This window comes from Theobroma cacao, chromosome 1 (assembly GCF_053813885.1).
Source record: "Theobroma cacao isolate CCN51 chromosome 1, ASM5381388v1, whole genome shotgun sequence".
NCBI lineage: Eukaryota > Viridiplantae > Streptophyta > Magnoliopsida > Malvales > Malvaceae > Theobroma > Theobroma cacao.
This window is the reverse complement of record NC_142639.1, coordinates 33,656,378-33,666,098: the sequence shown is the minus strand read 5'-3', so window position 1 is coordinate 33,666,098 and position 9,721 is coordinate 33,656,378.

The following is a 9,721-nucleotide window of genomic DNA, read 5'->3' as shown; positions in this document are numbered from 1 at the left end:
TCACTTTTTACACTCCAATTATACCTAAATTACCTCAGTGACTGTGAATGAGATTCAATTTATCAGTCTCGGGTCAATAATCACACATGTCTATACGTTAAGCAAAAATTTGGATTTTCACACCAAAATTTCCCATTTAATTTTTAGCCTCACCAAACATCAAATATCACCAAAATATCATGAAATATCATCAATTTCAGCCACAATATCCTCCCTAGAAAATTCGGCCAAGGATGGGTAATGGGAGAAAATGAATTTTTCTTGTTGGTTTGTTTCTAGACATGATAAACTAACTAAAAACACTAACATAACTTAGAATCAAATCAATCCAACTTCATTCTCTCTCCATACCGATTCCAACCAGCCATGAATTCACCATGAAAACATGAAATCTAACCATGAAAAATAAAAAAGAAAGCATGGGTAGTGTAAATCACAAGTCAAAATCAAGAAATTTTACCTTTATTAGCTTAATCCCTTGAAATCCCACACTTTGTCTTCAATTTTCCCACCTAAGTTTCTTGTTTTTTTCCTTTCCTCCTTTGTTCTTCTTTGGCCGGCCATATCAATGAGAAATGGGCTGATTTTGTATTAATTTTAAAGCTAAATATTTAATGGTTATAAATATGTCATGTGTCACCATTTCATGGTCCATTTTTATTTCTTAACTATTAAGCTTTCTCTCTCCACCATATAAATTCTTTCAATTATCAATGATAAAATTGGATAAAATCTATATGCTGGACAAGTGTTCTGGTGGAGGAAAATTATTGTTTTGCCCCTAGGGTGGTAACATTACCATTTTACCCCTATACTCCGAAAAATACGAAAATTACAATTTTTCACTTCTCAACCTCAAATCACACTCCAATAAGTCAAATATGATCAAAATCTTTGAAAAAAATTCCCCATTTTGTCATCGAGTGGCAAAAGTACCATTTTACCCCTAGATAGTGAAATTTTCGATTTGACTCCAAATTGATCCTCGAACTCCAAATCACCATATTAAACCATTCTGGGACTTTAAAATTCTTAATTTCCTCTTAAATTTTCTATTTGATCTAGTTCGAGGCTTAAATCAACTTTGTTGTACCTCTAGGTACAGTACCGACTTTTGTCGATTTTTCGGGGCTCTCCTAGTATGTAAACATTCAGTCAATCACATGCATGTCATGACAAGTATTTTACAGAGTCAGGCTTAACATCTTCTCCCCCACTTGGATCAACCATATGATCCTTCTTCATGATTGATTTTGACATCCGACTAAATATTAATATTTTAATATTATTTTAATTAATAAAATATTATTTTATTTTAAAAATTTTATCTTGTCCCTTTGGTTCCCAAAGTTCCTTATTATGCCTCAATTCGCATCCGACCAACTTTATTTATCACCATTTCAAAGTATAGGGCATTTCAAGAACCTCTTACATTGGAACTAAAACCTTTGCTTACTCATTTGATGCATTCTTTTCTTAGTAAATCATCTTCTCTTACTAATGTGCAGGAAGAAAAGCTTTTAAGGGTGCTAAGAAAGCATAAAAAGGCATTAAGATGGACTATTGCTGAAATTAAAGGAATTAATCCTTCCATTTGCTTGCATATGATATTTTTTGGAGGATGACTATAAAGCCATCATTGAGCATCAAAGGAGACTTACTTCTATCATGAAGGAGGTGGTTATGAAGGAGATCATTAAGAGGTTATATACGGGTATTACCTATCCAATTTCTGATAATTCCTAAGTAAGTTTAGTCTAGTGTGTGTCAAAGAAAAGTGGGATGACTGAGGTGGCTAATTCCAGCAATGAGCTCATTCCTATTAGAACAGTATTTAGTTAGAGAGTGTGCATGGACTAATAGAAGCTTAACAAAGCCATAAGGAAATATCACTTTCTTTTGCCATTTATTGATGAGATGTTAGATAAACTATCTAGTAAAAAGTTTTATTATTTCTTATATGGTTATTCAGGATATATTCAAATTGCAATAGCTCCTGATGATCGAGAAAAAACAACTCTCACATGCCTATATGGTACTTTTGCTTTTCAAAGGATGCCTTTTAGTTATTGTAATGCCCTGCTACCTTCTAGAGATGTATGATGGAATCTTTTCAGATAAAGTGTCACGACCCGAAACTCCCATCGAGCTCGTGACAACCGCCGCGACGTCCCGATAGGCACTCATTACCCCGAATGCCAATCGAAATCCCGCAAGGCTTAGCATAAGCTTCCGCATCTCCCCAGTGAGCGACAGTTATTAAATCTCACATTTCAAAAAAATTATAAGTCATTTCCAAATCAAAACAATAAAATATTACTTTCTGGCTCATAGGGGCATTTTCATCATTTTTCTTCGAAAATACCGAAACTCACCAAAAACATGGTGTAAAAGCTAAATATATTCATACTTACTTTAAATCAAATAACTGAAGAATAAAATTACTTTTATAGTGACACGTGGGCCCCCAACTGACTAAGAAGATGTAGGGCTATGAACCCTTACTTTCTAGGATGCAACTCCGAGATTAATTCTCGTCTTAATCAACTATCAACAAATTGTCCTGAGCTTGAAAAATGGATAGGAAGAGGGGTGAGATTATGATTACATAATCCCAGTGAGTAGACAAGCATCATCAAAATAATCTAAAGCCGAGTAATATGAGACAATTAAAATAATTCATCCCAACCCATATAAATAATTGGATTTCATTCAATTACTCAACATGGCTTATGCATTTTTCAAAACTTGGCCCTTGCCAAAAATCCATTCTCGGGGATACCCCGCGGAGGCATCTTACCGAGACTGCCAAGGCTGTTTATTGTCACACACACAAACACATTTCACATCTGACAACACAGCCGTTCCTTGGCGTTGGCTGAGTCTCACTCTCACGTGGTGGCCCGAACGTGAGGTGCACTCAAATTCTACCTCGGGAGTTATCCTACGCGTCTCTCCAATCGAGGTAAGCTCAATAATTGGGAATCGTGCCCTTCTAATTAGGCTGGCCCACGGAACCCCTGTCACTGCAGTGCCCACAAATCCTACCTCGGGAGTTATTCTATGTGCCTCTCTAATCGAGATAAGCTCAATAATTGAGAACCGTGCCCCTCTAATTAGGCTGGCTCACGGAACCCCCGTCACTACAGTGCCCACTTTATAATCCACCAACCAATAAAATCACAATAGTATGATATGGCTCACTTAACACATTCAAGGCAAATCAAAGCAGTTCGCATATTCTTAAAATCATAAAAATAACCAGTCATACCCACATTTATCATAAGCCATTTAATGTAAAATCATAGATAAATAACACAATCATAGTATAGGTCTCCAATTACTCTATTTTTGAAATCATTATTAAATTTGCAAAAATTTTATAAAATTATTTTATAAAATCTCATTTTCCCATAAAACACAATAATTTTCCTATTAAACCATTTTTTCATAAAATCACACAATTAAATAAATCTACTCTAGATAATTAAGACGATAGTAAGTTTACTCACAGTTCTAGGAGTCGATATACTCCTATTTTCAGTCCACGGGTACAGTCCTTTATCCGTATCTAATGGCTCACCACCTAGCCATAATCCATGGCACATATTTCAATTAAATTGTGTCTAACAGTCATAAGCTATTTCAGGCTCGATATATATGCATGATATGAAATGAAAAATGCACAAGTAGCCATTTAGACTCGGTATTGACCTAAGTCGATTTTTCATCTAATGAATTGGCCAATGCGTCCAATTTCACTCTAACTTGCTCCATTTCTTTTCCAATCCCTCAATTCACCAAGCACAACTAATTAACACACAATTAGGCAAAATTTATCTTCACTTTTCTTCTTGGAACTTTCGGCCAACAATGGTACACTAACTCCGTGATTTTTCCTACTTAATTTTCTCTCCATAATTCATTAATTCCTACACCAAAAACTACTATTTCTTAATCAAATCACCTAGAATAACATCCCGTTCTTCCTCTTTATTCACTTAGAGAATTCGGCTATTGATGGGCACCAAACCTTTGGTGGTTTCCTTCACTTGTTTTCATGCTACACATCATTAATCACCTAAAAACACTAACATACCTAAAAATCAAACAAATCCAAGATCATTCTCTCTCCATACCCATTTTGACCAGCCATGAATTCATCATGAAAACATGTAATTTAACCATGGAATTAAGGGAAAATGCATGGGTAAGGTAAATCACTAGCAAAATCAAAGAAATTTTACCTTTGCTTGATCAAATCCTTGAATTCCAACACTTTCTCTTTGATTTGTCCCACCTAGGGTTTGTTTTTCCTTGGTTTCTCTTCTCTTCTGGTTTGGCTGATCACTATGGGAGAAATAGGCTGATTTTTTGCCCTTTTATAAAGAAATAATAAAATAATAAAAACATGACACATGGCATTTCCTTATTGGCTCAAATTTTAAATATTTGACTTTTAATTCTTTAATTCTCCACCACACATTTCTCATGTTTATCCATTTCCATGATGAATAAAATCTCTTGGTCTTGACAAGTGTCGAGGTGAAAATTTACCGATTTGCCCCCAAGGTGGCAAAATTACCATTTCACCTTTATACTCTAAATTATACCGGAATTAAAATTTTTCACTTCTAAACTTCAAATCATACTCCAATACTCAAATCATACTCCAATAAGTCAAATGGACCAAAAAAAACTTTTCCAAAAATTTCCATTTTGTCCCCAAGTGGCAAATGACCATTTTACCATTGAATAGTGAAAATTTCGGTTTGACTCCAAATTGATCCTCGAACTCCGAATTACCATTTTGAGTCATCCATGAACTGTGAAACTCTTAATTTCACCTTAAAATTCCTATTTGAACTAGTTGATGCTTAATTGACTTAATGTTACCATTAGGGGCAATATTGTCTTTTAACGATTTCTCAAACTTCCTAAATATGTAACCATTCTATTGAGCATGTAAATGACGTCGTAATTATTTTATAGAACAGGGTTTGACATAAAGTGGAAAAATGCCTAAAAGTATTTATGGATGACTTTTCTATTTTTGTTGATAATTTTGACAATTATCCTTTTAATCTTGCTAGGGTCCTCAAAAGATGTAAAGAAACAAACTTAGTGTTGAAATGAGAGAAATGCCACTTCATGGTGCAAGAAAGCATTGTCCTTGGACACAAAGTTTCTAGCAGCGGATTAGAAGTTGATAGAGCCAAGATTGAGACAATTGATAAGCTCCCTCCACCATCATCGGTTAAAGGAATTTGAAGCTTTCTTAGACATGTTGGGTTCTATAGGCAATTCATGAAAGATTTCTTCAAAATTTCCCAACCACTTTGAAACCTCTAGAAAAAAGATGTTCTTTCTAAATTTGATGATGCGTGTCATGCTGCATAGCTAGAATTGAAAAAGAAGTTGATGTTTGCACCTGTCATCATAGTTCCAAATTCAAACCTTTCTTTTGAGCTTATGTGTGATGCAAGTGACTATGTTGTGGGTGCAATTTTAGGCCAAAGGAGAGCTAAGATTTTTCATTCTATTTATTATGCTAGCAAAACACTGATAGAAATCCATATGAATTATACCACCATTGAGAAAGAACTTCTTGTTGTTGTTTTTGCTTTTCATAAATTTTGTTCGTATCTTGTTGGCACTAAGGTGATTGTATGTATAGATCATTCAACCATCAAGTACTTGATTTCCAAAAAAGATGCCAAACCTAGATTTATAAGATGGATTCTTTTGCTATAAGAATTTGACTTAGAAATTAGAGACAGAAAAGGCACATAAAATCAAGTAGCAAATCATCTGTCAAGGTTGGAGAATGAAAAACGAGGTAACGACTCAACTTTGATCAACGAGAATTTCTCTAACGAACAATTGTTCCATGTTGATAAAAAAATTTACCATCATATGCTGACTATGTCAATTACATTGTAAGTACTATTCTACCTCTTGATTTAAATTTGTGTCAAGCCTATATTTTAAATTGAAATCAAGTCCATGTTATTTAAATAAGTACTCCAACCTATATGATTTATATTTGAATAAAAACTACACAATTATTTTTTAGTAAAAATTATTTTCTTAAGTTTAAGTAGACATTACTTTGTTTAGTTTTCTAATTGTGTCATTACGTAAAATATTCAACAATGTGAAGGAAGGAAACAGTTCACCATAAACTCAAACACTTCCAAAATCATTATTAATCCAATTTCATGACATCCCAAATTAAGTGAGACAAAATATCAAATGACAAATAAGCTAAATTCATCCCAAATGAGAATTATAATCATATAGAAAATGATATATATCCAAATGAAATAACCATATTCTCATTTGAATGCATTGTGTCGAAACTTCAAATTCCAACACTGAAACTAAACTATAGTAAACCACAAACTTAGCTAACAAGCACCCACCCATATCCATAAAGGCCACAGCTCAACTAAAAAATAAACACAATAAACGAATCAATCAAATGACCAAAAAGCACAACACTAGAGTAATAGACAGGTAAAAAAAAAGGCACAACAACTAACACTCAAATCAAAATTTACAAACCAAAACAAACCTTGAAAATAAATGATGGGTAAGGAAGAAGGCAGGGGAAGCCAATAAGTGTAAGTGTAGTGGCAAGTGGGAGACAGCAAATGCAAGTGCAACAACAAGGGAATGAAGAAGTAATGAGAAAGAGGGTAAGTGAAGGTTTTTAATTTAGGGTTTCAAACTTTCAATTCAATCGAGAATGATGAATGAGGATTAATGAGAAAAAAGGAAATTAGGAAAAGAAGGGAAGGAAGAGGCTGAGGAGGGATTAATGAGACTTACATTTGGAATTTCAACCCCTTTCGATTTTTTTGATTGATTCAGTTTGGGAAGTATTGTCCCTAGTGACCAAACCACAATGGTTAAGTAACTGTCAATAGTAACCGATGACACAATCAACACTGAATAATCGAGTCACTTATGGCTTGTGGCCATTAGAGTCGATTTGTATCGATTGCTTGATTGCAACCAATGGGTGCTCAATCCTAGATAGAGAGAGAAGATGAAGGGAGAAAATGAAAAAAAAAAGATTTTGGGCTTTAAATAGAATAAGGTACACGGCATCATTTTGAGAAGAGGAAGAACAAAAAAAATACTAACATGACATCGTTTAGACGTAAGGAAAAAAAGGAGGAGCAAAAAGCTTCGTTTTAGTTATAAATAGGCCCAAAAAAAGGAAAGAAAAAAGGAGAAACGACGCCATTATGAAAAATAGCATGTTAGCTTTATTCACTTTAAAATGATTATAGTTTTAAAATGACAAAAACAATAATCAAAATTACTTGAATGAATAATTAAGCTTAAGTTTTTCATGATAAAAACCATTATCCATTTGTCTTTGAAGTGTGTAAGTGTTTTGCATCAAATTAAGTTCAAAATGAAGTATTTTCATGAACAAAGCTACATAGATTGATCTATTTCACATAGAAGCTATTAGATCCCTTGTTGATTGATAGATATCGATCCCTTTTAAAGGGATCAAACCCTCACTCACAAATTTTTAAATTTTGCAACCTAGGGATCAATCTTAAGAGGAAGGGATCAATCTCATATAGCCATTAGGCGCATTTTGTAGCCAAGCAATGGTTACATTCATTCTTAAATGAACTCCAAATGCTTCAACATCATTGTTAAGTATAAATAGAGCATCCTTAATACATTTATAAGGAAGAAGAGAGAAGAAAAGAGTCGTTTCCTTAAGTAGAGAGATTTATAAAGAAAAATATGAGAAAGAAAGAGAAACAAAGCTCAGAGCAAGCTACACATCCTTCTACCAAACATTCAAGTCTTCTAGTGTTATAATTTCTTTAGAGGTAAAGAGATTCAAACTTAGCCTTGAAAAGTTAGTGAAGTTATACTTTAGCTTTGAAAAGTAAAGAGTAATTTATCTTAGTGTTTAAAAAATGGGGAGGAAATATCTTAGCTTTTAAAAGATAGAGAAGTTATTCCTTAACCTTGGAAAGGCAATTTGCATTGATTTTTATGGATTGAATTCCTTAGCTTGCTAAAGCTCGTGAGAAAATGGGCCAAATCACTATAAATTAGTTTTGCAATTCTTCTTACTCTTCACTCTTTACATTTGTTGCATTTACTTTCAATTATTTATTCATTAAATTGTTTATCAAATTACTTTTGACATATCTTGATTGAAAAGCAAATTTGAGAAAGTTCTTTTAGCTTGCCTTCTTTGAAAATTTGATTTGTAAAAAAAAGAAAAATTAAAAATTTAATTCACCTCACTCTTGGATTACTCTTCATTATATTTGAGATGAAAAAAAAAGGGGATTTTTTTGACTTGCAATCCACCCCAAACCAGATCTGAATCGACACCCTTTTTAGCCCATGTCCTTGCTAGTGGTTTGGGCTCAACAAGATGGGCTACTTCTTTTGAGGTATATTGGTCTTCATCCATTTTTTTTTTTGTTCTTTTTGTTGTTCGTTTTTGTTTTATTTTGTTTTTGTATTTATTTTTACTTTTAATGATTATTATGATAGCCTCGTTTTTTTTAAAAACATATATAATGATAATGAACTTAATAAGAAATAAAAATAATATTTTTTAAAAAATATATATAAATTATTCATAATTATTTAGAATTAATCTAAAAAAAGGAACTTTTTGGGAAAAATTGTAAGTGGCAATTTTCTTAAATATTTTTAGGTACAAATAATTATAAGACCTCACCAAAGTACTGGGGAGATTCTCAAGAGTACTTTATAAAAGAGATAATTTCTAAATAATTATTAAATTTTTTTATAAAAGAAGTACAAAAATAAAGAGTGAATGGTAGAAGTATTTAATAATGTGAAAATTATACCATGATATTTATTTGTGTGCTTAGCTTCAAAATATAAATAAATAAAAGTTTTTTGATGGAATTTTAAGAAAGTTATAAGTGATAATGTTCTTAAAAATTCTTAGGTGAAATTTTTTTTAAAATTTTACCAAAAATGTTGAAAAATTTGAGAAATATTTCAATGTCAATGGATTTTTATTTATTTTTGGACGAAAAGATAAAATAAATTTAAAATAAATAATTAAATGTAACAAAACATAGAAATAAATAAAAACTTTAACCAATGATGGAATTTCAATAAATTGTAAAGGACTTTAACCAAAAGGGTTGGAGAATTGAAGAAATGTTCCAATATCAATGATTTTCATTTATCTATGTTTTAAAGAAAAATAATAATAATAAATATTGGACAATTCCTAAAATTCTACTAAAAATGTTGAAAAATTTAGAAAAAATCCAATATTAAAAGATTTTCGTTTATTTTTTAAAAATAAATATAATAAAAATAAGAGTATAAAAAGAACACAAAAAAACTTTAAAAAGAAAAAAAGAAGAACAAAGTGAAATAAGAAAACAAAAGATTTAATTCAAGTTTCATCATAAAATATTGAAATAATTTGATCCTGGAATCTCTTCAAGAAAATAAGCGATTTTCTTTAACATTTTCAAGGTGAGGAGATTCTTTAGATTTATATTAAAAGTGTTGGGAAAACTTAAGAAAAATAGATAATAAAAGCATAATAATAAAAATAGAAAAAATAAAAAATGAAAGAAAAAGATAATAAATAAATATGGGAAATATAAGCAAAAATGAAGTAAAGGTTTATTAAATAAGATTAAGATAGAATGGCACATAATTAATTGATACCTTT